The sequence below is a fragment of the Mus caroli genome, chromosome 3 (genome assembly GCF_900094665.2).
Source record: "Mus caroli chromosome 3, CAROLI_EIJ_v1.1, whole genome shotgun sequence".
NCBI classification, from domain to species: domain Eukaryota; kingdom Metazoa; phylum Chordata; class Mammalia; order Rodentia; family Muridae; genus Mus; species Mus caroli.
The window spans coordinates 83,335,720-83,361,308 of NC_034572.1; the positions used below are offsets into that span (position 1 = coordinate 83,335,720).

At 42.8% G+C, this 25,589-nt stretch overlaps 1 protein-coding gene, 1 non-coding gene and 1 pseudogene across 2 annotated transcripts in view; 2 read left to right on the forward strand and 1 right to left on the reverse strand.

Moving 5' to 3' along the window:
• Positions 1-3,162: 3,162 nt before the first annotated feature.
• On the forward strand, positions 3,163-3,267 carry LOC115030680. The gene has a single exon (XR_003836285.1). It is a non-coding gene; the product is annotated as a U6 spliceosomal RNA (small nuclear RNA).
• A 16,117-nt stretch (positions 3,268-19,384) lies between these two features.
• Positions 19,385-19,531, reverse strand: LOC115030785 (annotated as a pseudogene).
• The window catches only part of S100a3 (S100 calcium binding protein A3), a 46,241-nt gene continuing 40,130 nt past the window's right edge, over positions 19,479-25,589 (forward strand). Inside the window, exon 1 of the mRNA XM_029474871.1 lies at positions 19,479-19,523. The gene's annotated coding sequence lies outside the window, so the exon portion shown is untranslated. The remainder of the gene's footprint in view (positions 19,524-25,589) is intronic.

Below are 25,589 nucleotides of genomic sequence, written 5' to 3' on the forward strand. Positions count from 1 at the left end.
GGCTAATATCCAGTTACAAGTGAACACCTGCCATATTTGTCTTTCTGGGTCTGAATTACCTCACTCAGGATGATTTTCTCTAGTTCCATCATCTGCCTGTAAATCTCATGATGTCATTAAAAAAAACAGGTAAGTAATACTTCATTGTGCAAATGTACAACATTTTCTTTATCCATTCTACAGTTGAGGGGCATGTAGGTTGTTTCTAGTTTCTGGCTGTTATGAATAAAGCTGCAATGAATAGAGTTGAGAAAGTGTCTTTGTGTAGGATAGAGTGTCCTTTGGGTGTATCCCAAAGAATGGTATAGCTGGGTCTTGAGGGAGATCAATTGCCAATTTTCTGAGGAAATGCCATATTGATTTCCATAGTGGCTGTACAAATTTGTACTCTCACTAGCAATGGAGTAGTGTTCTCCTTGCTCCACATTCTCGATAGTGTGAACTGTCACTTGTGTTATTGACGTTAGACATTGTGTCAGGTGTATTATAGAATCTCAAAGTAGTTATGATTTGCATTCCCCCTGATGACTAAGGATGCTGAATACTTCTTTAAGTGTTTCTCAGTCATTTGAAATTCCTCTATTGAGAACTTTCTATTTAGATCAGTACCCCATTTAAAAATTGGATTATTTGGTTTATTTGATATCTACTTTCTTGAGTTCTTTATGTATTTTGGATGTGGAGTTGGTAAAAATAATTTTCCACTTTGTAGGCTACCACTTTGTCTGAATAATAGCATCCTTTGCCTTATAGAACTTTTCAGTTTCATGAGGTCCTATTTATTAGGTGTTGATCTTAGTGCCTGCACTATTGGTGTTCAGTTCAGAAATTTGTCTCCTGTGCCAATATGCTAGGCTATTTCCCACTTTCTTTTCGTTTCTTTCTTTTTTTTAAATATTTTTTTATCTATCTATCTATCTATCTATTTATTTAATGTATGTGAGTACACTGTAGCTGTCTTCAGACACACCAGAATAGGGCATCTGATCCCATTGCAGATGGTTGTGAGCCACTATGTGGTTGCTGAGAATTGAACTCAGGACCTCTGGAAGAGCAGTCAGTGCTCTTAACCACTGAGCCATCTCTCCAGCTCCTATTTTCCATTTTCTTTTCTTTCAGATTCAGTGAATCTGGTTTTATGTTGAGGTCTTTGATCCATTTGAACTTGAGTTTTGTGCAGGGTGATAAATATGGACTTGTATTCTTCTATATCCAGTTTAACCAGTACTATTTGAAGATGAAAATGATGTCTTTTTTTCCAGTGTGTATTTCTGGCTTCTTTATAATAAGTCAGGTGTTCATATATGTGTGGATTAGTCTGGGCCTCAAATTCAGTTCTATTGTTCAACATGTCTTTTTTCACACCAACATCATGGTTTTATTACTATAGCTCTGTAGTAGTGCTTGAAACCAGGGATGCTGATACCTCCAGCAGTTCTTTTATTGTTCAAGATTGCTTTAGCTCTCCTGTTTTTATCCATATGAAGTTGAGATTTGTTTTTCATGGTCTGTAAGAATTGTGTTGGGGGGCTGGAGAGATGGCTCAGTGATTGAGAGAGCACTGGTTGCTTTTCAAGAGGACCTGGGTTCAATTTGCAGCACCCACATGACGCTATCAGCTGCCTATAATTCCAGTTTCAGGGGATATAGACTCTGCAGACACTGTATGTGAATGCTGCACAGACACACATGCAGGCAAACCACCTAGACACATTAAATATAAACAAACAAACAAACAAACAAACAAACAAACAGTGTTAGAATTTTAATGGGGATTGCATTGAATCTGTAGTTTGCTTTTGGTAAAATGGACATTTTTGCTATGCTAATGCTACCAATCCATGAGCATGAGAGATCTATCTTCTGGTATCTTCTTCAATTTCTTTGATCAAAGACTTGAAGTTCTCTTGGTAAGATGGATATTTTTACTGTGTTAGTGCTATCAATCCATGAGCATGAGAGATCTTTCCATCTTCTTGTATCTTTAATTTTTCTTTTTAAAGACTTGAAGTTTTTGTCATGTAGGTCTTCCATTTTCTTGGTTATAGTTACTCTAAGATATTTTATATTAATAAAGGCTATTGTGAAAGTTGCTGTTTTCCTCATTTCTTTCTCAGTCTATTTGTTGCTTGTATATAAGAGGGCTACTGTTTTTTTTTTTTCTTTTTCTTTTTCTTTTTTGGGGGAGATGGTTAATCTTGTATCCACCCACTTCACTGAAAGTGTTTATGAGTTGTAGGAGTTCTTTGGTGGAAATTTTAGAGCCACTTATATATACTATAATATTCTCTGCAAATAACTATTTATAAATAAATATATAAATTTATTATTATAAATAAATATTTATTTATAATAATAAATATTTTGACTTCTTCCTGTCTAATTTGTATGTCCTTGATCTCATTCCGTTGTCTTATTGCTGAAGTTAGAACTTAACGTACTATATTGAGTAGATGGAGAGCGTGAACAACCTTGTCTTGTTCTTGAGTTTAGTGAAATTGCTTTGAGTTTCTCTCCATTTAATGTGATGTTGGTTATAGGTTTGCTATAAATTGTTTTTATTATGTTTAGGTATGTCCCTTGTATCTATAATTTCCTTCTCTTTCTCATCCTCCCTTTTTTCTTCCTCTTACTCCTCTTTAGGTAATACTGGGATTTGAACCCACAGTTTCAAGTGTGCTAAGCAAGTGCTCCAGTTTTATACCTCCCAACCCCCACATTTGAGGCAGGTTCTCTGCTCTCCCCATGACACTTCCCATCCATCTGGTTCCTTTATTTCCCCTATAAGCTCTCTTCTATTTACATATCACATTTTTATGGGGGTTGTTTTGAGACATGGTCTCACGTAGCCTTGGCTAATCTTGAACTGGCTAAAAATAATAATTGAGGTTGGCCTTGAACTCTTGATCTTCCTACTTCTACTTCCCAAGTGCTGGATGATAGACATGCATCTCCATGTCTGTCTATTTTGCTCTATTTTGGTGATTATTTCCAACATATAATAATTATATGTGTTTCATAGGGTATAGTCACCTTGACACATGTATGTAATGTATAATGACCAAATCACAGAAGGTCTGCTTAGTGTGTTAAAAAAAACCCCACTTAAACAGGAGGATGAAGTTTTGGTGTTCTTATGTGTTTCAAAATGTTTTAGGGTTGTGTTCGCTTCAGCAGCACAGTACTGAAATTGGAATGATACAGAGAAGATCAGCATGACTCCTGTACAAAAATGACATGCAAATTCATGAAATGGTAAATACACACACACACACACACACACACACACTTAATGTCTTACAATTAGTTTGGATCTTTGAAACAGTCTTGTGTAATTTTACCTAACCTGGCTCTTGCTATATAGTTCTGTTGGGAATTGGTTCTAATTCTTTGTCTTATTTCACCTCCCAAAAGCCTCGCTTCCAGACCTGAGGGTCCCTACCCCCAGCTGGCTTTGACTGATAATAAAGAATTGCTGTACATCCAATGGCTGGGCAGGGAGATGGGGCAGGACTTTTGTGCAGGCAAGAGACTGAGGGGGTGGGGTGGGGAGGAGGGAGAATCATCATATGGGAAAGCAGAAAGATGAAACATAATGGCCCACCAACATGTAAGAATCTGGGAAAGTGGCCCTAGGGGCCTCTTTTTCTGTTGGGTCTGGGGTAGCAGAGATGAAGTACAGATCTTAAAAGATGTTAACTCAGGAATACCTGAGGGGAGTGTGTGCTAGCTGCTGGGAGGTTTAGAAGTGATCAACCATTGAGCTAGTCAAGGCATATTAAAACTAGCTGGTGTGTGTGTGTGTGTTTCATTCAAGAATCCAGAGAGCTCTTGGGTGGGTGCAGTGCATTTGACTCGGCAGGAGCCAAAGCGGTTTAGCTAATTCACTATTACATAGTTCTGCTGATCTCTCAGATTCAATCTAGTCTCCAATCTTTCTGCCTCTGCCTTAGGAATTCTGGGGGTATGGATGAGCAATGAACATCACACCAGCTGCTGCTTCCTTCTCTTCCTTCTCTTCTTCCTCCTCCTCTTTCTTCTTTTCTCTTTCCCTTCCTCCTTATCTTTCTTCATCTTTCTTTTTTCGGTTTTGAGACAGTCTCTATATAACGTGGCCATTTGCCTACACCAGCCTTTTTTTTTTTGGCATATAATTACTCATAGAAGTCTCTTATAATCCTTTTAATTTTCGTGGCATCACATCCCTCCCCCACAACATCCAGAGGTCTTGTTTTGACATAGGATTGCACTCCAACTCAGGCTGGCCTTAAACTCTCAGCCTTTTGAGGGTTTGGACTACAAGTGTGAATCACTGTACCCACAATTACTAAGCCTTTAAAAGCCTGTTGTTAGAGGGTCTAAGTTCAAGCCTAGAGTTATGTGGAGGAAGCTGAATTTTTATGGAGGCCAGAAACTTTAGTGGCAGTCTGGGTTTTGCCTCAGGGCCTGAAGCCAGAGAAGTCCCAGAGGGCCAGATATAGCTAAGACAAGGTCAGGGCACTTAAAGCTCCTTGGGAAGTGTGGGGTGAGAAAAGCGCTGACAGAGTAAACTGAGCAGGCCAGAGGACCAGCTGCAGCTCTTGGGAAGCTGGCTTTCCCAGCACCCTCTGTCTCACACTGCCCTGCCTCAGTGTCTACACCACCTGGGACTGAGGTTAGGAGTTGTCCAATAAATTGTGCCTGTCAAAGCCACCAGTGGCTTGACTTGTCATTCTTTAGAACCTGGAAAATTGTGTGGCATGAGGGCAAAATACCTAAAATATATATGTCAGTGTTTTAAAAAGAAAGATCTATCTATCTATCTATCTATCTATCTATCTATCTATCTATCTATCTATCATCTACTTTTATGTATTTTATGTATTATCATCTACTTTTAAGTGTTTTGCCCACAATTATGTGTACGTACTTTATGTGTGCCTAGTGCTATGAAGGCCAGAACATCTGGAGCTACAGATGATTGTGAGTCAACATGTAGGTGCTAATAACCTAGCCTGGATCCTCTACAAGACAGCAAATGAGTATTCTTAGTATCCTAGCCAGCCACCTTCCCAGCCTTGCATCAGCTTTTGTTTTCCATTTAGAATCCTAGTAAAATCCCTTGTGAAAGACTACAACCCTTTATATTATCTAGCATTAAAAGTTTAAAACTTTGTTTTTCACATCCAAGGCTTATTTGTTCCTTCTGGCAGCCTCATGAGGCAGAAATCAGTGCCCACACTTCACAGTAGAAGCCACTGGGCCTCAGGATGTGGTGTGACTTACCCAAGGATGTCTTGCTCATTCTCCAAAGAGCTGCAGCTCAGGCCCTTCCTTTCTTTTTCGAAGTCTCCTTGGACTGAGCCAAGGACAGGAACACTTGTCTATATAACCATGACAATGGAGAGCCAAGTGTGTTCTCTACAGGCCCTGCTTGGTGGTGAGAGGAGCTGATAGCTGAGAGGAGATAGCTCAGTGCTTGCCGCATGAGCATGAGGATGGGAATTCTATCCCCAACATTTAAGAACAAGCATGCAAACAAATCCAAACAGGTATGGTGGTGTGTACCGTAATCCCAGTGCTGGGGAAGCACACAGCCAGATGCCTAAGGCTTGCTCTCCAGGCTGTCCAGCCGACCTGGTGAGGTACAGGTTTAGGAGAGACCTTGTTGCATAAAAATAAGGTGAAGAGTGATTAAGGATGATACCTGGCATCAATCTCTGGCACACACACACACACACACACACACACACACCCTACACAAACCCAAAACAATGTGGTGCCTAGTTTGTACCAGGCTTTACAGAGGACACCAAAGAAAGAGTATAAGAGGGGTGTTGTTCCATTTTATGGGACTCACAGCTTAGTGAAGAAGACAGAAAATAGACATGTGACTGTATAAACACAAGGGGGGGGGTTGCAAAGTGAGATAAACTCTGAAGGTATGTCTAACAGAGCAACCTGGGTAACCTTGATGTATAGTGTGTCTTTGTAGAGGTGGAATAGGTAGAAGATGTGAGAAGGGGTGGGTTTGTGAGTGAAGATGGGATAGATCTGATGGAAGTGGGAGAGAAAGATGTTTGGGAACCAGGATGGTGGTGTTATGCACCACCAGATGTTTCCCACTGATGGAGAGGAAGATATGTGAATATTGTAAGTTTAGTTTGGTTGTGTGGCAATGTCACATGAGGTTGTATATTTACACCTGGAGTTTAGAGGGATGGGCTAGATTGGTAATCTGGAAGTCAGAATTGTTTAGATGGTATATTAGGGTCCTGCAGAGGGACAAAACTGATGGAATGAATATTTATTACAAAGAGGACTTATAAGATTGTCTTACCTGAAGCAGGCTGGGTAGTCTAGCAATGGTTGTCTTCAGCCTGGGCTTAGAGGCCTAGAACCTAGTAGCTGCTCAGTCCAGAACAGCTGGAGCATTCCTGGAGAGCTGCTAGTCTTCAGTCCACACTGGAAGTCTGAAGATGCTGGACTGTGGCTGAGAGCATATACTGCTTGCTCTTTAGAGGACCTGGCTTCAGTTAGTTTCTAATTGCCCGTGATGAGTGACTTATAATTGCTTGCAATTCTAGTTTCCTCAGGCACCCGCATGGATATGCACAGTCACATACACACTTTTGTTTTTGTTTTTTTAAAAGAAGCTGGAACAGTGGGGCATGGTGGCACACGTCTTTAATTTCAACACTTGGGAGGTAGAGGCAGGCACAGATCTGTGATTTCAAGGCCAACATGGCTTACGCAGGGAACTCTAGAACATCAAGGATTGCATAGCCTGTGTCAAAAATCAAAAACCAAGACTCAAAAAAGCTGTAAGCTTTTTTTTTTTGGTGGGTTTTCAAGATAGGGGTTCTCTGTGTAGCCAGCCCTGGAAGTCCTGGAACTCTGTAGACCAGGCTGTTCTCTAACTCAGAGATCTGCCTGCTCTTGCCTCCCAAGTGCTGGGAATAAAGGCATGCACCATCATGCCTGACTCTTTTTGTTTTTGTTTTTGTTTTTTTTTAAACATTTCATGTGTCTGTATGTTTTGCCTGTACATGTATGTACATGTATGCACATGCACTACTTATATACAATGTCCTGGAGCAGCCAGTGCTGTTCTTCCATTTCTCCAGACCCAGAAGCTGGATTCTGATGTCAGGGAAGGGTGGCAGTAACAGCAACAGCTACAGACCAGATGTGCTCACCCACAAGGAGCCAAAGCCATCAGGCAAAAGCAGTCCCACTTCTCCTCTGAAGCTCTCTGTATCTTGGTTACTATGGATGGTACTGCTCACTTGGCTGAGAACCTTCCTTTCTCGGTTAATCATTCTAGGAAACACTCTCAGACTCATCCAGAGGCATGTGTCTTAGCTGACTCCAGATCCACTCAAGGGGACAATCAGGATGTCAGCCTAAGTGTTGAACATAAACCGGTTTGCCAAGGGATTAGAACACAGAGCAAGAAGCATGTTCACTTCCAAGTGAGCATGTGTAAACCCAATCTCCTGATGGCCCTCTGCCTCAGCACCAACTCCACTCTCCCCACTGTTGAGTCTGGAAATTTGGAGCTGCCTCTGGCTCCCTTCCCTACTTAACATAGCCTGGTGAGTCCGTTTTCAGGTTTTGCCGGTCAGTCTTCAAAGGCATCCAGACTCAGTCTCTTATTTCCATCACCTCAGTCATTCATGGCTCAATCACCTGAACCATGGTTACTTCTCAGTCACATTGAGAATTGCTCCTTGTTCCTTTATGGAGGTCAGATGCTACATAGTCACTTTTATATCCGTACAGCAGCAGGAGTGAGTCTGACTTGTAGATAGATCACTTTACAGGCCTAACTGGCACAGACCTTGAATTTGCAGGGATTACAGGTATGCTCTCCCAAGCTCAGCTCAAAGTGAGTCTTTTTTTTTTTTTTTTTAAGATTTATTTATTTATTTTCTATGAATATACTGTAGCTGTATTCAGACAAATCCAGAATGGTATCAGATTCCATTACAGATGGTTGTGAGCCACCATGTGGTTGCTGGGAATTGAACTCAGGACCTCTGGAAGAGAAGACAGTGCACTTAACCACTGAGCCATCTCTTTAGCCCTCAAAATGAGTCTTTTAACAACTATATTAGATCACATCCCTCCTCTGCTCAAAATCTTAGTGTTTCCCAGTTTCCCCAGGGGAAGCTGAGGCAGAATAGGAAAACAGGGAATGATGGAGCCATATGGAGCAAAGCTGGGAGAGGAAGGGACTTCTGATCCTTTTTATTACTGTTGAGAAAGGCAGGGACTTCAGACTCCACTGAGAAGGATCTAATGGCAGTAGGGAATCTGTGCTTTATAATACATCTTATCCAGGTTTGATTGATTCCCAGGGTGGCTTGTAACTATCTGTGACTCCCAGTTCAGGATTGGAGGAGGGCTGACACCCTCTTCTTGCCTCTCAGGACACTGTATACAAGTAGTGCATAGACATACATGTAGTCAGTAAATAAACTGCCCTGTTTAGGCCCAGATGACCTCCAACAAGGATATCAATGCCCATGATGACAGTAACTGGGCTAGACTTTCTGAGGGCTAATATGATGTATGACCTCATTGTCCTGGCACTTCTCCCTGATAGACTAGGCGGTGCTGTTCATAAGAGTACCTTACCACTGTTTACTGAGAAAATCTCTAACTTTTAACCTCCTTACAAATTATACTCCTTAGGTAAAGTTAAGAGAGAAAGGAAGTGGTTTCTTAGCAACCTTTAGAGATGTACTTTGAGGGCCACTGGTATCCTATAAACACCATATGTACAGAAACATAAAGGTGACTCACCCCGAGGAACCCCACTGTCTTATCAGGTGTGTTTTACTCACTTGGAGTGTCACCTGCCTGCCTACTGTTTTATTTTTTGTACTAAGGATTGAACCCAGGGCCTTACAAATGCTAAGCAGGTACCATCCCACCCAGCTGTGCCCTCACTCTTTGTCTTAAGTTTTACTTTGAGACAGACTTTTTTGAAGTTTCCCAGGTGGGACTTGAACTTGTGATGCTACAGCCTCCTCAGTTGCTGGGATTATAGGCCCATGCCACCATCCTGCTTGGTTTCTTGACACAGCATTTATAGATCTCTAAAATGTTGTTTATCATTCTCTTCTCTACAGTGAGATCTCTATAATCTCCATGAGGGATGATTTCCTCCTGTCTTGTTTACTGTGTCATTCCAGGACCTGCCATGTAGCCAGTGCTCAGTAGTTAAAGGATAGTATTAAATGCACTCCCACATGGAAGTATCTGAATTTTACCACATCCCAAGTCCATATTTTCTGTCCTCGTGTTCTTTGCTGTCTTATTCAGGTTTCTATTGCTGTGAGGAGACACCACGAACAAAAGCAACTTGGTATTTCCCTTCTACTTCTACATAACAGTTCATCATTGAAGAAGTCAGGGCAGGACCCTGGATGCAGGAGCTGATGGAAAGGCCATGGAGGAGTGCTGTTACAGGCTTGTTCTCCATAACTTGCTCAGCCTGCTCTCTTATAGCTTTCAGGATCGCCAGTAGGGTGGCACTGCCCACCGTAAGCTGGGCTTTGCTACAGCAATCATCAATCAAGAAAATGCACGCAGGCTCCTCCATGGGACAATATTGTGGGGATATTTTCTCAATTTCCCTCTTCCAACATAACTCTTGTTTGTGTCAAGCGGACATAAGCCTAGCCAGCACAAAGTCTAGTCACAGGATTCTTCCTGAATTCTTCCTTACCCCTTGGGTTTTATAAAAAGAAAGAGAAGAGGAAGGGGTATGATTGGTGGAGGTGCGGTATGGTGTGGGGGAGGGGGTGCCTCTGTGGGCCCATGCTGAGGATTCCTTCCCCCTGAGGGACCAGACATGGGGAGAGGAGCTGAGGAAGTAGAAACAGAGAAAGCCAGAGAGAGAGAGAGAGAGAGAGAGAGAAAGAGAGAGAGAGAGAGAGGAGTAGAGGCTGGTCATGAGTGGGGGGGGGAGGGCAATGGGAAGAGAGGGGTAAGAGGGTACTGAAGCAAGAGAAGAGAAGAGAGCGAGGAGGGGCCAAGCAGTCCCTTTTAGAGTGAGTCAGGCACACCTGGCTGTTGCCAGGTAACTGTGGGGTGGAGCCTAGACAAACTGCCAACACCCTTACTTCTCATGTCCAGTTGACCAACAAGATCTATTGCTTTTACCTCAAAAATGAACCTCAGCTGGCTGTGGTGACACACACTTGCAATTCAAGGACTTGGGAGGGTGGGGCAAGAAGATTGCTGAGATGAGGGCAGCAATGTCTGGGCTACAGATGTCTGCATCTTTCCATCTTACTGTCCCCCAGCTCCATCTTACAGTACTATCTCTTGGACATCGTGGTCACAGGAGACGGACTTCTAGCCTTTTTTGATGCCAACACAGTATACTTTGATCTCTTAAGTTTTTCTTTAGGCTTATTTTCTATGTCTGAGTGTTTTGTTTGCATGTATGTCTGCGCACCATATATATGCCTGGTGCCTGTTGAAGCCACAGGAGGGAGTTGGCTGCCTTTGAACTGGAGTTATAGATGGTTGTGAACCACCTTGTGGGTGCTGGGAACTGAACCCTGGTCCTCTGCATGAGCAACAAGTGCCCGTTCCTAACCATGGGGACATCTCTTCAGCCTTACAAAAGTTACTGAAGGTCTGGGTCTGATGTTGAGTGCTGTTAACTCAGCTCTTGCGAGGCTGATACAGGATTAGAAATCAAGGATAGCCTGAGCTACCTAGTTAGTGGGTCTCAATGTGTAGCTCAGACTGTCTTGGAACTCACTATGTAGACCAGGCTGATCTTGATATCACAGATGTCCTCCTGCTTCTGCCTCTCCAGTGTGCTGGGACTACAGACTTGTGCTGTTTCTGAGCAACACTCAGGACTCTGACCACACCATTAGTAATAGCAGCAACAAATGAAGCAAAGTTCAGGGAGTGGGGAGGGGGAACAAAACTCAAACAAGAACCCTACTGTGGTGGCTCAAGTAAGAATGGACCCCAAGAGATTATAGATTTGAATGATTGGTGTCCAGAGAGTGGCACTATTAGGAGGTATATGTGTGGCCTTGTTGAAAGAAGTGGGTCACTGTGTGTGTGTGTGTATGTTTTTTTACCACCATGCTCCCTGCCTTGAGGATAATGGTCTAAACCTCTGAAGTTATAAGCCAGCACCAATGAAATGCTTTCCTTTAGTATTTTATGATGGTATAAGATATACCATTGGTCAGGCATAGTGGTGCATGCCTTTAATCCCAGCATTCAGGAGACAGAGTTCCAGGCCAGCCTGATCCACAAAGTGAGTTCCAGAACAGCCAGAGCTACACAGAGGAAACCCTGTCTTGAAAAACAAAACAAAACAAAAAGAAAAAAAAAACAAAAAGAAAAACCACAAACAAACAACCAAGGACAACAACAGAAAAGAGTAGCCATAGTCATGGTGTCTCTTCACAGCAAGACAACACTGACTAAGACAGAAGTTGGTATTGTTATGTCCAAGTTGTGGGTACCCAAAGACTACCGAGGAGCTATTTTGTAATGTAAAACACATAAGGGTCTTTATTAGAGCTCTAGATCAAGGTCTCTATCATCATCACTATTGCAGGAGGTCAGAAGAGCCCTGAGACTAGGGGTTTAGGGTTTTTATTGTGGTTACAGCAAACTTGGGAAATTTCCATATGGGTCAGCAAGTTAATATCTTAAAAATTGCATTTTCTGGTGTAATCTGTAGGAATGGAACTTGAGGGCAGAGCCACCTGACAAACAGGATGGTCAGGTTATCTATTCTTTGCAGGGTGTCTTAGGTTATCTCTATGTTCCTTGGTCCTATTGTAGCCTGACTGGCTGTTGCTAAGTGGGTGGTTGCCATAGAATGCTTGCTCAGGAGGACTCTGTGATGTTCTTCTGGCAATTGGAGTTTAGCCCCTGGCCTAGCATAAAGTGGAGTTTTTTCAAAAACAAACAAACAAACAAACAAACAAACAAACACAAACCAAACCAACCAATCAACCAATCAACCAACCAAACAAAAACCCAGAGTTGATTGGGCTTTACAGTACCAAGGTCTGAAATATTGCTGTGACAGGCTGCCAGAATGTGGACTTCAGGACTTTAGATTAGGAAAGCCGTTGAACATTTTAACTGGGGCACAATGGGCCATGCTAGAAGAAGCAGGGAAGACAGTGGTGCTAAGAGCACTGTGGATTATGATGGCCCAGCTCAAGAGGTTTCAGAGGAGAAGATATTAGTAAGTGGCCTGCAGCTTGTTCTTAGGATATTTTGACAAGGAATATGGCTGCTTTGTGCCCTTGTGTGGAAAGTCTTCCTGAGGCTGAATTGAGGAGTTTTTGAATGAATGGCATCGAGGGAGAGATTTCTAACAGCCTAGCATTGACTGTTTCACAGAGTTATCAGTAGCTAGTCTTATGCAGATCTATAATGGAAAGGAGCAAGCAGAGCAAGCAGAGATACGAAATGTGCAGTTTGAAGAGAAAAGGGGCACCAGGAAGTGTAACGGAGCCAAGTCCAGTGCTCAAGGGAAAAAAATGCTGTTGCTAGATGGGATAAAGGGACCTTAGGGCAAGACCCCACCCAGCTTAGCTTCCAACTTGTAAAAAGGAATTAAAAAAAAAGTTTAAGGCCAGGTGTGGTGGCGCACACCCTTGATTCCAGCATCTGGGAGGCAGAGGTAGGAAGATCTCAGGTGGCCAGCCTGGTCTACAGAGCTAGTTGCAGGACAGTCAAGCTTAGGCCATGAAGAAAAACATTAAAAACAGAAAACTGGTGTTTTCTTTGAATGAGGGGGGCATGTTCCAGCTCTAGCAAGCAGAAGAACTTGGTAGCTTTGGCCACATGGCTTTATAAAGATACAAGAAAGGGGTTGTGGAGTCTCCCTCTATGGCTAAGAAAGGCTACCCAAGGCCAGGTATATGTCAGGGAGTTTCCTGTGTGGAGACCCAGAGTGGCCTTTTCATGAAGATTGGATTGTCTTGGAGATCCCCAAATTGTTGGAGAAGCCAGCGTTGCTAAGGTCATGGTGTCTCTTCACACTGTCTCAGCATCCATAAACAAACACTTGATGAACATCGTTTGAGTTTCTCTCTGAGTGGGTATTTGGTCCTCTACAACAGAGGGCTCTTCATCCTCAGATTCAACTAACCATAGATTGAAATGTTAAGCATTTTTTCCTATATGGAATATCAGATTTCCCTTATTATTATTATTATCATCCCTCAAACAGTACTGCAAATGGCCATTTATGTGGAAATTATATTGTACTAAGTATTATGAGCACTTTAGTGGTTACCTATAGCATACATGAGCATGCATATGGAGCATATATGCAAACGCTACACCATTTCACAGAAAGGAGTGGTGTGGATTTCGGTATTCTTCAAGGGCCTAAGAACCAGTGTCTTGAGGATACCAAGAGATGAGAGAGTACAGTTAAGTAGACTGTGAGATGTATCCCCAGAACAAAAGGTACAAACATGGGACCGTGATATGCACTATTTATAAAAGTTCCAAGCCGGGCGTGGTGGTGCAAGCCTTTAATCCCAGCACTTGGGAGGCAGAGGCAGGCAGATGGATTTCTGAGTTCGAGGCCAGCCTGGTCTACAAAGTGAGTTCCAGGACAGCCAGGGCTATACAGAGAAACCCTGACTCAAAAAACAAAAAACAAAACAAAACAAAAAAACCAAAAATAACAAAACCAACAATAAAAGTTCCATTTAAAATTTACCTGTATGTACCTGGAGAGAAAAATGAACAAATGACTGAACTTCAGATATTGAAAATATTAATTCTAAAAAAAAAAAAACCTCAAGTCTTTAGTATATTTAATTTTATATAATTAAATTGGGGCTCTTCTAAGATGAGGGAAAATAGTAGATTCACTTTTACTCCTGTTTCCCCTGCCTCTATCTGCCATATTCTGATGACTGTGCCCATTAATATTAGAGTGTTGGTGCGTTCACTATTCACATTCTGTTTGCCACCGTGCTGTACATGGTGTTGAGCCTCAGTTCTCTGAATTCAGGGTTCACAAGCAGACCCCTTAGCTTGGCCTCATCCCTGCAGCCTTTATTTGATTCATTATTTAGTTGGTTGGATTTCAAAGGCTCTCGGCTCATGAATTTCAGCATTCTTTCAGCTTGAGGCTGTTGCTGCTTGGCAGTGAATGCAGCTCTTGGGTCATTCATTCTCTCTGAGCCCCAGAGACACTGCTGCACTGTCGGTGGCCCTCAGCTGTTTCCTGGGAAAGGCTCACACTAACCCAGTTTCCTTTCCTGTAAGCAGCTGGCTTCCTCTTCTCGGATTCTCTCTCTTCTTAAATTCTTTTCTTTTTTCAACTATTTTAGTGTTGGGATATTTCAGTTGTACAGAAAAGTAAGAAAATAAAAAATATTCAAATATGTTTTGTTGAATTTGAACATTTTTTTCTGTGTTTGCTTCAAATCTCTTAAAGTAACTAGAGCTCACAGATCCAACTAAAAGCTTTTGTTGTATATACCCATGTACATGTGTCACACATCTGTGGCCATTATCCTGAATTACAATATGTATATGATCCCATTATGGAAAAATTTAATTGTAGTGCTAGGGATAGAACCCAGGACCTGAACATGTAAGGCAAGTGTTCTATCTTTGAAAAGAATAATTGGAGCACACACATACATATTCCTAACAATATATCATTTTTACATTGCATGTTTTTGTACTTTACATGAATGGTATTATTAAACAAGTGTGGTGTTGTGTGCTTACAACTCCAGCACTTGATGGAGACTGGGGATCAGAAGTTCAAGGTCACCTTAGCTACATAGTGAGTTCAAGGATAGCCTGGGGTGAGACTCAGCCTCAGATTTTATACCATCTCAGTGAACTCCTGTATGGTGGGACTACCCTGTTCCATTGCTGCTGGGAAGCAGGAAAACAATGGCCGACAGGAGCTAGTTCACTGGTGGCTTTAGAACCGATTCTTCCACTATTTCATAGTAATATCATTGAATTATGAGAGCCCATTTTCTACTTCTTTAACTTGAACTTAATTAGACAAATGCATTTGCACGTCTGTCCTGTCTCATCACCTCACAGAGTGTGATGTTACCCAACCTCTGGTCACACTCCTAAATCTGTTGGACCTCATGGAAGCATGGGCCAATAAACTGCAGCAGCTGCTGCCGGTTTGGGTTTGGGATGGCTCTTACTCAAGGGACCCTGCTGGCAGGAGGCACCCTACTGAAAGTGTTACTTTAGCTTCCACATGCATTGTAAATTATCTGTGGCTCAGTGCCTATAAGAAGTGCCTATAAGTAAGTGCCAAGAGGATGCATAAGACTATGCATAATACTTTCTGGGGCTCCTAAACTCAGTAGAGCAGCCTCTGGAACTGTGGGGAACCTGCTTACCATCAATCTCAGGCTTTTCCATCCTTGGCCTCTCTAATCCATCGCTATGCAGCCTGGGTTTGAGTGTTCCATCTCACTGGGACAAGCTGATGCACAATGAATCTGCTTCAGAGTTCCTCTGTAGGACATTTGTTGCTTGTAGAAGCATTTAGAGTTTGCTGGGAATTGAACTCAGGACTTCTGGAAGAACAGCCAGTGCTCTTAACTGCGGAGCTATCTCTTAAGCCCCCCCCCCCACTGTGTTCTTTATGCCAACTAATGTAATTTTAATCCCTAATATGTTCACTTTATTTAAAAAAATTACATTTATTTTTTGCATATGTTTGCACACTAGTGTAATAAGCCCTTAGACATTCGCACACCTAACTCCATGGTGGAAGAACCATTTAGACTGTGAAACTCAGCACTGCCTGCCAAGACCAAAACAAAGACCTAATCCATCAAAGTCCATAGTTCTGGGAAAGTCTCTAAATTTACTATCCTTGCTTTTTAGCTTCTGTAGTTCTGCTACTGGCAAACTGTACTTCGTTAACTTTTAACCCAGGACACAGTTTTTGCGCTTAAAAATCTCACCATGAGTATACTGAGGGACACACAGGGAAACACTACAGCTTCCACAATGAGATGCTTTTTATGTTTTGTTTGTTTTTGTTTTTATTTTTGGGGGAGATTACAGGGGCAGAGGATGGATATAAAGGGACAGGGAGATGATTGCGATTGGGGTACATGATGTGAATCTCAGAAAAAGAATCAATAAAAGTTAAAAAAAAAATGCTCACCCTGAAAGGCTCAGGGCTACACTGGGTTCCCGGAACACCCAGTGTAGTAGGTGACCAGCTAATAAAGACTTCTATTGCCTTAAACGCACGACCAAGCATGGTCTCTGGTGGACACCCCACAACACCAGAGTGGCTGTAATGTGTTCATACACACATATGAGCGAGCTGCAATTGCATGTGGGGGTCAGAGGCCACTTGCAGAGGTTGGTTCTCTATCCAGGGCTGAACGCAGGCCCTCAGCCTTGGTGGCCTTTCCACACTGAGCCACGTCCCCAGTCCCCACTTCCTTCTGTTTACTGACTTCCATCTTTTATTTCTGTCACTAATTTCTCCTTTATCTTTTGAGGACAGTTATTATCATATTTGAATTTCCTGGCCCATCTGTATCTATAATCCTGCCCCACATGGCTCATAATAGTCTTTGAATATACTCTAATACCATTGCTACACAAAATAACAGGCTGTTTTTTTAAATTTTTTAAATTAAATTTTTTTTTCAGGTTGGTCATTTTTAACTGGTGAGCATATGTATAGGACCAGGCACTGACACATAGTTCATTTTCAGTTCAAGATATTTCAGTTTCTGTATCTGGTAATGAATGACCAAAGGCACCAAGAGCCAGTGTCCTGATTGTTTGCTGCCCCTTTGTTGGGTGACATCCTAATGACTGAGGACATTTAAAAGATGATATCTTCACCTCCAGAATAAAAACCAAAAGGACAGGACACAATGTAATTTTAATTTTTTTTCAAACCTTATTTTTAATGATGGTTCAATGCTTTAGCCTCTCTTGTAGCCCACCACCCACCAGAGGTAGTGGGAAAGAAAGGATATGGGGGGGAAGTGGACCTGTTTAGGAAAGGTTCTCTGGAGCAACTCCCGTTTGTGTTGTCTGGAAATCGGCAGTTCAGTTCAGGTTGGCAGGGGTAGCTCTATCCACTTGCAAACACTTCACAGTTATACTAGCAGTCCAGTTCCATAGAGTCCAGTTAGCAACAGCGGTGACATGACCTAGCAGAGACAGCCAGGTTCAGCCTCAGCTCAAGTAAGCAGGGGGACCAACGGGAATACCAGGAGAAGGTCTTGCCTGTGCCTCTCTCAGGGAAGCGAAGATTAGTGAAGACACGGGACCCACAAACCTTGCATAGCTAGCTGTGCTAGCAAGTCAAGCTCTGCCAACCCCCCCAAACAACATGTGTCTTCCATGTGCCTTGCCTCATCCTGGGCTTTGTTTCAGCAGGGGTCTTGCCTCAGCACATGCATCCAATCAGTCTGAGTTCAAGAAAGCAGCAAGAAACTGCAGCACACCACCAGAAGTTTTTTGGTGTGTTTCTCTCTATGGAATCCTGACAAAATGCAGCTCAACTACACAGTGTAAGTTGGACCAATACATGGGTGTTGTTAGCAAAGAAACTTTCATCATGTGTCCTTTCACATGCTTGTTTTAGCAGAACATCCTCTCTTCCTTTGTCTGCTTCAGTCATGAGTCTGCCTTAGCCTTTCACCTGTGCCCACTTCAGGAAAACACTCCTTCATGTGTTTACCCAACACAACGGACTCTCCAAAGAACCCTTAAGTTTCCACGACAACACCAGTTTTCTCAGGATAAGAAGCTGGTGACTGCACAGCGGGAGGGTGACCGTGAGGCATGTGCCCTCTCCCAGGCTGCTTCTGAACTGAAAGCTGAGCAGATAATTCCAGGATGTCACCAAGTGCTCAGATTACAGTCCTGCGCCACCTTGCCTTGTTAGCTTCAATGCTTGTCTTTCTTACTTATTTATATGTATGGGTGCTTTGTCTGCGTGAATGTCTGTGCACCAAGAGGATGCCTGGTGCCTCTGGAGAGCAGAAATGGGGTATCAGATCCCCTGGAATTAGAATTACAGACAGTCCTCAGCTGCTCTGTGGGTGCTGGGTCTCTGCAAAAGAAGCAAGGGTTTTGAACCACTGATCAATCCCCTAACCTCTTTTTTTATTTTTATTTTAAAAAAAATCTTCCTCAGGTAGGTTTCTGTGGCTGGTTGATTTCTCTATGGTCTTTGGTCCTGGCCAGTGAGGTATGTTTTCTTTGTAGAGACATAGATTTTAGATAATTAAGAAACTCTCAGTCTCAGCTTTTAGGGAAAACTGGTTAGTCTGGTTTAAAATGCCCAAGGCCATTACCAGTTTGGCTCCACTTAATACAATTAACTTTAGTATTTAAAAATTGTAAGATAGTGTCTCATATAGCTGGGGCCTGGCCTCAAACTTTCTATGTAGCTGAGGCTGGATTTGAACTCTTGGTCCTCCTGCCTTTGCCTCCTAAGTACTGGGCACTGACCCATGACATGAGCACATGACCATACTAAGCTCAAAATCCTTGTATTCTCCCTGTCTCTCTTTCTGCCAGCGTCTTTGTCTCTCTTTCTCTCTCCATGTTTCCCTGTCTCTCTGTCTTTGTATCTTCCCCTTTGTCTCTTTCTGTCTCTCTAGGTTAAACCTAGGGCATGCCAGGGGAGCACCCTATCACTGAGTCACATCACCAGCCACCTTCTACACTGGGTTCTTGGCTTGTCTGAACTACACCAGCCTTGCAAGCAAAACTCAAAGTACCTTAAGAGGTGGGTCGATACTAAACGTTCTCTAGGAAAGCTATCTTTCTCCCAGTTAGAATGCAAGCAAGTCTACAGACTTCCTTGCCATTGATTTCTTTTAGCTCAGTGTCTCTCATAGGGACAAGGACTCTTGTATCACGGAGGGGGCTTTCCATTTCCCAGCTGCTTGCAAACATAACTGAAGCCCTCTGTCCCCCAGAGCTAGAGCCACCCATCCCCAAGGACAGCTGAAGGGTTTGGGGATTCTTGTATCATGGAGGGGGCTTTCCATTTTTCAGCTGCTTGCAAACGTAACTGAAGCCCTCTGTCCTGCAAAGCTAGAAACACACTTCCCGAAGGACAGCTGAAGGGTTTGGAGATTGTTGTATCATGTAAGGGGTTTTTCATTTCCCAGCTGCTTGTAGACCTAACTGCAGCCTTCTGTCCTCCAAAGCTAAACCCATGTCTCCCCAAGAACAGCTGTAGTGTTTACCTCTCATACAATTGAGCTTTATAGCTCCCCTTTGATGTGGACCTGGAATAATTTACTTTCATCTGAGTTTAGCGACAGACTAAGAAAGGTATTACTGTTATGCTTTAACCACATGGAAATGGCAATCTATCTTCTCCCTTTTATTACAGGGGAGAGTGCTCACGCCGTCCCCTACAACACAATTATGCAGCTGAATTTCCTCACCTTTAGGGAAGTTGCAGGGTCAGCACAGGATGAGCCTCATCCTGGAAAACCACCTTCCTGATAATGATTTCTCCTTGCCAGGTAAGTTTTTATTTTTTCTTTTCTTTACTTTAAAGACTCTATTATTCACCATGGATATGAATGTGTGACTGTGTGTTGGTATTCGTGTGGGAGTGGCCCTTGGAGGCCAGAAGAGGGCACTGGGTCCCCTGGAGCAGCGTTACAGGTGGTTGCAATGTGCCTGCTGTGGGTGCTGGGAACTGAACTCATGTTCCCTGCAAGAGCAGTACCTGCTCTTAACTATGGAGTTACTTTTCTAGAGCCTAGCTTTTTTGCTTATCATAAGAATTTGGATTTTTTTTTTTGTATGTGTGGACTATGATGTACTCATTAAATATGGATAGTGAAGAATTTATTTTAGATTATTACTCTTATCATTTGTTTTCAGGAACATAAGTTATATATCATTTGATTTTTTTTTTTTTTTTGAGACAGGTCAAGGGAACTGGGTAGCCCAGGCTGACCTGAAACTATCACTCCTGCTTCAGGCTTCTGAGAGCTGGGATCTGAAGTGTGAGCCATCATCTGGGCTAGAAGTTGTTAATTTCTTTCTTTCCTCCCTCCTCCCTCCCTTGATCCTTCATTCTCCTCCTCCCTTTCTTCTCTCTCTCTTTTTTCTTTTCTTCATGACAACATTTTCTCTGTATTCTAGTTTGGCCTCAAACTCTTTTCTATATGTAGCCAGGCTAGCCTGAAATTCTCCATTTTTCTGCCTTTGCCTTCTGAGTGCAGGAATTATAGGTATGCACGGGTCTACCTGAATATTAATTCTTTTTGGTGGTAATGGTGTCAAACCCAGTGCTTTGTGTATCTAAGCACATTATCACTGAGCAGCATCAACTGTATTTTTCCCCGTTTAATTTTTATGATATTTTATTCTGACTGTTGCATCCTTGAAGGTCTTTTTTCTTGGGTCTCTTGCAGCTCACGCTGACCTTGAACTTGCCGTGTAACCAAGGGTGGCTTTGCACATCTGATCCTCCCGCCTCTGCCTCCCAGATGCTGGGATTACAGGTGTGTGCCCCCACACCCAGCTCTGTCATGTTTCCTGGAGTTCTAAATCAGATTATGTCACTCCATTATTTAAAAGCCTCCAGTCCCGTCAGTCTGGATTTAGAATAGAATCTGAGCTCTTCATGATGTCCACAAGGTTCTGTGTTGGTCCTGTTGACCTTCAGTCCCATATCTGCTATTCCCTCCATTGCCATCCATGGCCTCCACAGTGACTCTCCTTGACCCCTTTATACCTAGAACACTTATCTCTGGGCCACTGCCTGGTATGTTCATGTGTTCCACTTCCAATGCAAGAGACTCCACAAACATTAGCATATCCTTTCTGGACCATGGCACCTGGTGGATGCAAGCACCTGTGATTGGCGTTGCACTTATATGTTTCATTCACAGCACTTGTCCTGCAGTATTGGGGACTGAATCCAGGGCCCCAGATGTGCCAGGTGAACACTGCTGAAGGACCTCTTCAGTCTTGGTTCACAGTATTTGTTATAATTTATGATTATATGCGACATGCTTAAGGGCTTAAATCATGTAAAGGTTGACAGAAAGACCCAGAAGGCTTCTGAGCAAGTGAATGGCAGAATCACAACTCTGTAATGACTGCAGAACTAGAGCATCCAAGAAGATCCAGCCTCGAGGAGGATGCTTTCCCAGGACAGGCTGGCGTGAGGCAGTAGTCACAGGCACAGAGCTCAGGTGGATGAGGTTCCAAGGAAAGCCCAGCAGCATGTGATATGTACCCAGTGAAGACTGTGGTTGTTGTGGTGATAGGACAGCTTGGAGTTCTACCCGCCAGGCAGAGATGATCCCACATTGTGGCTTACAGTGTGGAAACAGGAACAGTGGAGACTCCAAGAGACCTGGGGCAGGGGTTGGGAGCTGGTTTAGTATACATTCTGGCCCTCTGACTTTTTGGAGCTGTCTAAACTGTGGGCTGATGAGAAAGAGGGAGAGAAAAAGAGACCAGAGAGAAACGAGCAAGAGAGAGATGTGGAGGAAGGGCCAACGTTAGCCTTACCATCTGGGCTAGGAAGAGAATCCAGGAAGCGGCAGGAACTTGGGCAAAGCTGCAGAGCAAGCGTGATTGAGGGGTGGTGCTCTACAGCCTGGCCAGTGTGAGTTCAAGTCCAGGTCTACTCTCAATCCACGGGCTTTTGTTTCCAGATCTGCTCATCACGGACACAGTTCTTGTTGTAAGCATGGGTGAGAGGATTAAATTAGACCAGGGCTTCTTTAACTTTTTTCTTTTTCAGCTATTTTTGCCTGAGGAATTTATAAAAGACCCTGTGCAGATAGATATAAAGTCAAACATTTGCTGATAATAAATTGTAAAGATATTTATTTTAAAATAATATTTGGCGTGTATATAATTTTATTAACGTGAAAGAAAAATTGAATACTAATGAGATGGGTGTGCTTGTTTAGTTTTTTATTTAAAAATGTTTGTTTCCTTATGACATTGTAATTTAATCACATTTCTCCCTTCCCTTTCCTCCCTTCATCTCTTCCATATTCTCCTCTCCACTTTCCTTCAAATTCTTGGCCTCTTTTTTTCCATTAATGGTTATTGCATGTATGTATGTATGTATGTATTTGCTTATACATATATATTCCTAAGTATAACCTATTGAAGCCATATAATGTTACTTGTACGCATGATTTCAGGGCTGACCGTTTGGCACTGGGCAACCAATTGGTGTGCTCTTCCCCGGGGAGGACCACCTGCTCCCAGCTTTCCTCAATTGCCTTCAGTTCTTTGTGTAGGGATGAGACCTAGTGGGATTATCCCCATCCAGTTTGGCATGTGTATTGTGTCAAATCTGTTCAGCTCTTGTTTGGGAGGTCATGACTTTACAGATATAGCTTCTGATGTTACTAGGAGACACAATCTCACAGCAAACTCCCTGATCCTCTGGCTCTTACAATCTTCCACTCCCCTCTTCTGCAATTTTCTCTGAGTTTTAGATGCAGGGGGCCTTTGTAGCTTTTTCCATCAGGACTGAGCTCTGCAACTCTGCATTTTGTTTGACTGTAGTTTTCTGCTGTGTCTGTTGCAAAGAGAAGTTTTCTTGATGAGGGATGAAGACTACACTTATTTGTGGGTATATGGACAAATGTTTATAGGTTGTTTTAGGGATTATGCTGGCTTAGTAAGTTAGTGGTTATAGATTTTCCACCAATAACCATGATTTCACTACCATTGAATAGTTAGCTAGGTTTCTAGTGTCAAGCATGATTTCCTTCTTGTTGAACAGGTCTTAAGTCCAATTAGAGAGTTGTCGATTCCCACCAAGGTATGTGTGCCACTACTGCACCCGTGAGTTATCATGCCATGCTGGTCATTGATGTGGCTCATAGGCATTATAGCTGGGTGAGATTGTTGGCTACCTCCCTCCTTTCATCATAGCTGTGTAGGATTGTTGGTTGCCTCCCTCCTTTGGAAGGTTGTATGGTGCCTTCTGGTACCAGGAAAGCCAGTCCTCAAGGAGGGGACATTTAGATTAGTTCCAGTCTCTGTTTCTGAAGTGTTTGATGTCTTCAGCAATAGGGATTTACCTTCCACCTCTGGGGGATAGCCAAGGGTAACATGCTTGTTTAGTCTTACATAAGGAATTAAATCAATCTCTCTCTCTCTCTCTCTCTCTCTCTCTCTCTCTCTCTCTGTCTCTCTCTCTCTCTGAGACAGGATCTCACTTATATATCACTGGCTGTCCTGGAACTCACTACCTATAGATCAGACTGGCCTGGAACTCACAGAGATTTATCTGCCTCTACCTCCCAAGTGCTGAGATTAAAATGTATGTGTCACTGCGCTCAGCCAATCTTGGCTGAGTATTTGATACTGCAGGATCAAGTCAGCAACTCAACCAGCAATCTTCTTTATTTTAAAATATTTTATTTATTTATTTTTAGAATATTCTATACAATCTTCATTTTATTTCTTCATATATGTGTACACTGTATTTTTATCATATCCATCTCAAATCACCTACTTTATTCCCTCAGATCCTTCCATACTTTCCCCTCCTATGTCATGTCCTCGTCCTCCCCTCCTCCTTCCCCTTCCTCCTCATATTCTCATCTCCTCCTCTTCCTCTTCTAAATAAGCCACTTAGTCTAATTAGTGCTGCTTGTATGCTCATGGATGGGGGATTATCTACAGTAGCATGGGCAGCTAACCAGCAGCCACCTGCCCTGAAGAAATAGGACTCTTCCTCCTCCAGCAGTCATTGTAAAAAGATCCACGGCTGGGGTGAAGCCTCATGAGCTCCTCTTGCATCCATGCTGGAATGTTGACTGGCTTGATGTTCTGCAGGTAATCATAGTTGTGAGTTCAGGAGTGCAAAAGCCATGTCATGTCTGGAAGACAGCATTCCACAGTACTTCTGGTTCTCCTCCTGCTCTTACATTGTTTATTCCCTTCCTTTATGGTTTCTGAGCTTTGGTGAGGGGAAAGGAAGAGTTATAATTGATGTAAATGTCCCAGTTAGGGCTGGGAGATTTATTATTAGCTCTTTCTCTGATTACAAGTTTGCTCACCAATGAAAAGTGAAGTTTTTCTGAGTAAGGCTGAGATCAGCGCTAATCTATGACTGTGAACATAAATATTTTGAAGGTAGTTAAATATGCCAATTTAGCAAAAATAGTAGTTCCCCCTGCTTCTACTCCAGGGCTTATAACTTTCCTAGACATGGGCTTTTGACTAGGTATACAATACTGAGTCTAAATTCCTCCTGTGGACAAGGGCTTGAGCCCAATTAGCAACTGACTGGTTACTTCTATATCTGTCATGCCAGTAGGGTACATCTTGTTAGGCAGTTGATTATCATAGCATGAATGATCCTATGATGAGTAAGACCATTGGTGCCTTTTCTTTCTCAGTGGCCTGTATAGCACGCCCTGTCACTCTGAAAGCTAGCTAATAGGGAAGAAACTTCTAGATCACTTCTGTCTTAGTTAGGGTTTCTATTGCTGTAAAGAGACAATATGACCAAGGCAATTTTAAATGAAAGACAACATTTAATTGGGGGCTGGCTTATAGTTTCAGGGTTCAGTCTATTATCGTCATGGTGGGAAGCATGGCAGCATCCAGGCAGGCATGGTGCAGGAGGAGCTGAGAGTTCTACACGTTGATCTGCAGGCAGCAGGAAGTGACAGTGAACAACTAGACCTGGCCTGAGCTTCTGAGACCTCAGAGTCTACTTTCTGGTGATACAACTTCCTCCAACAAGGTCATATCTACTCCAACAAGGCCACACTTCCTAATAATGCCACTCCATATGAGCTTATGGGGCCATTATTGTTCAAACAACTACATGTTCCAATAGGTTTCTCTATGTTTGAACTAGTGTATAGTATCTTCATTGATAGCATCTTAACAACTAGCTGGGGTAGGGAGATAAGAGCAATGGCAATAGTCTGTGCTGTTTTAGGGGGGCTCTGAAGCTTCCCTGATCAGTAACCACAGGGACATATCCTATACTTGGTATTGAGATTGTCAGTAGCTCATGACTTCTAGGGGAAGCACTGTCCACCCATGTGGCTAGGTAAACATGGTGCTGGAGAATACCTGTCTTCAAACTCCTCTTAAAGTTGAGAAAAAATAGCTTACATACCAGTGAGTTTCCATAAGCTTTTTTTTTTTTTTTTGTCTTTTTGAGTCAGGGTTTTATTAGGTAGCCCTAGCTAACCTGGAACTCACTATGTAGACCAGGATGGCTTTAAAATGATAGAGATCCAATTGCCTTACAGGTGTGTGCCACCACTCCCAAGCTTTCATAGTTTCCATAAGGCACACACACACACACACACACACACACACACACACACACACACACACACTCACACACACATATGTCAGCAAGAGCCTTTTCCTGCTAAGCCATTTCCTGTTTCCCTCTGCCTTCCACATTTTTAGAAGAACAGGCTCTCATATATTTTAGTTTAGCCTTGAACTTACTGTGTAGCTGAGGGAGACCTTGAACAACAACTTCTTCTTCTTCTTCTTCTTCTTCTTCTTCTTCTTCTTCTTCTTCTTCTTCTTCTTCTTCTTCTTCTTCTTCTTCTTCTTCT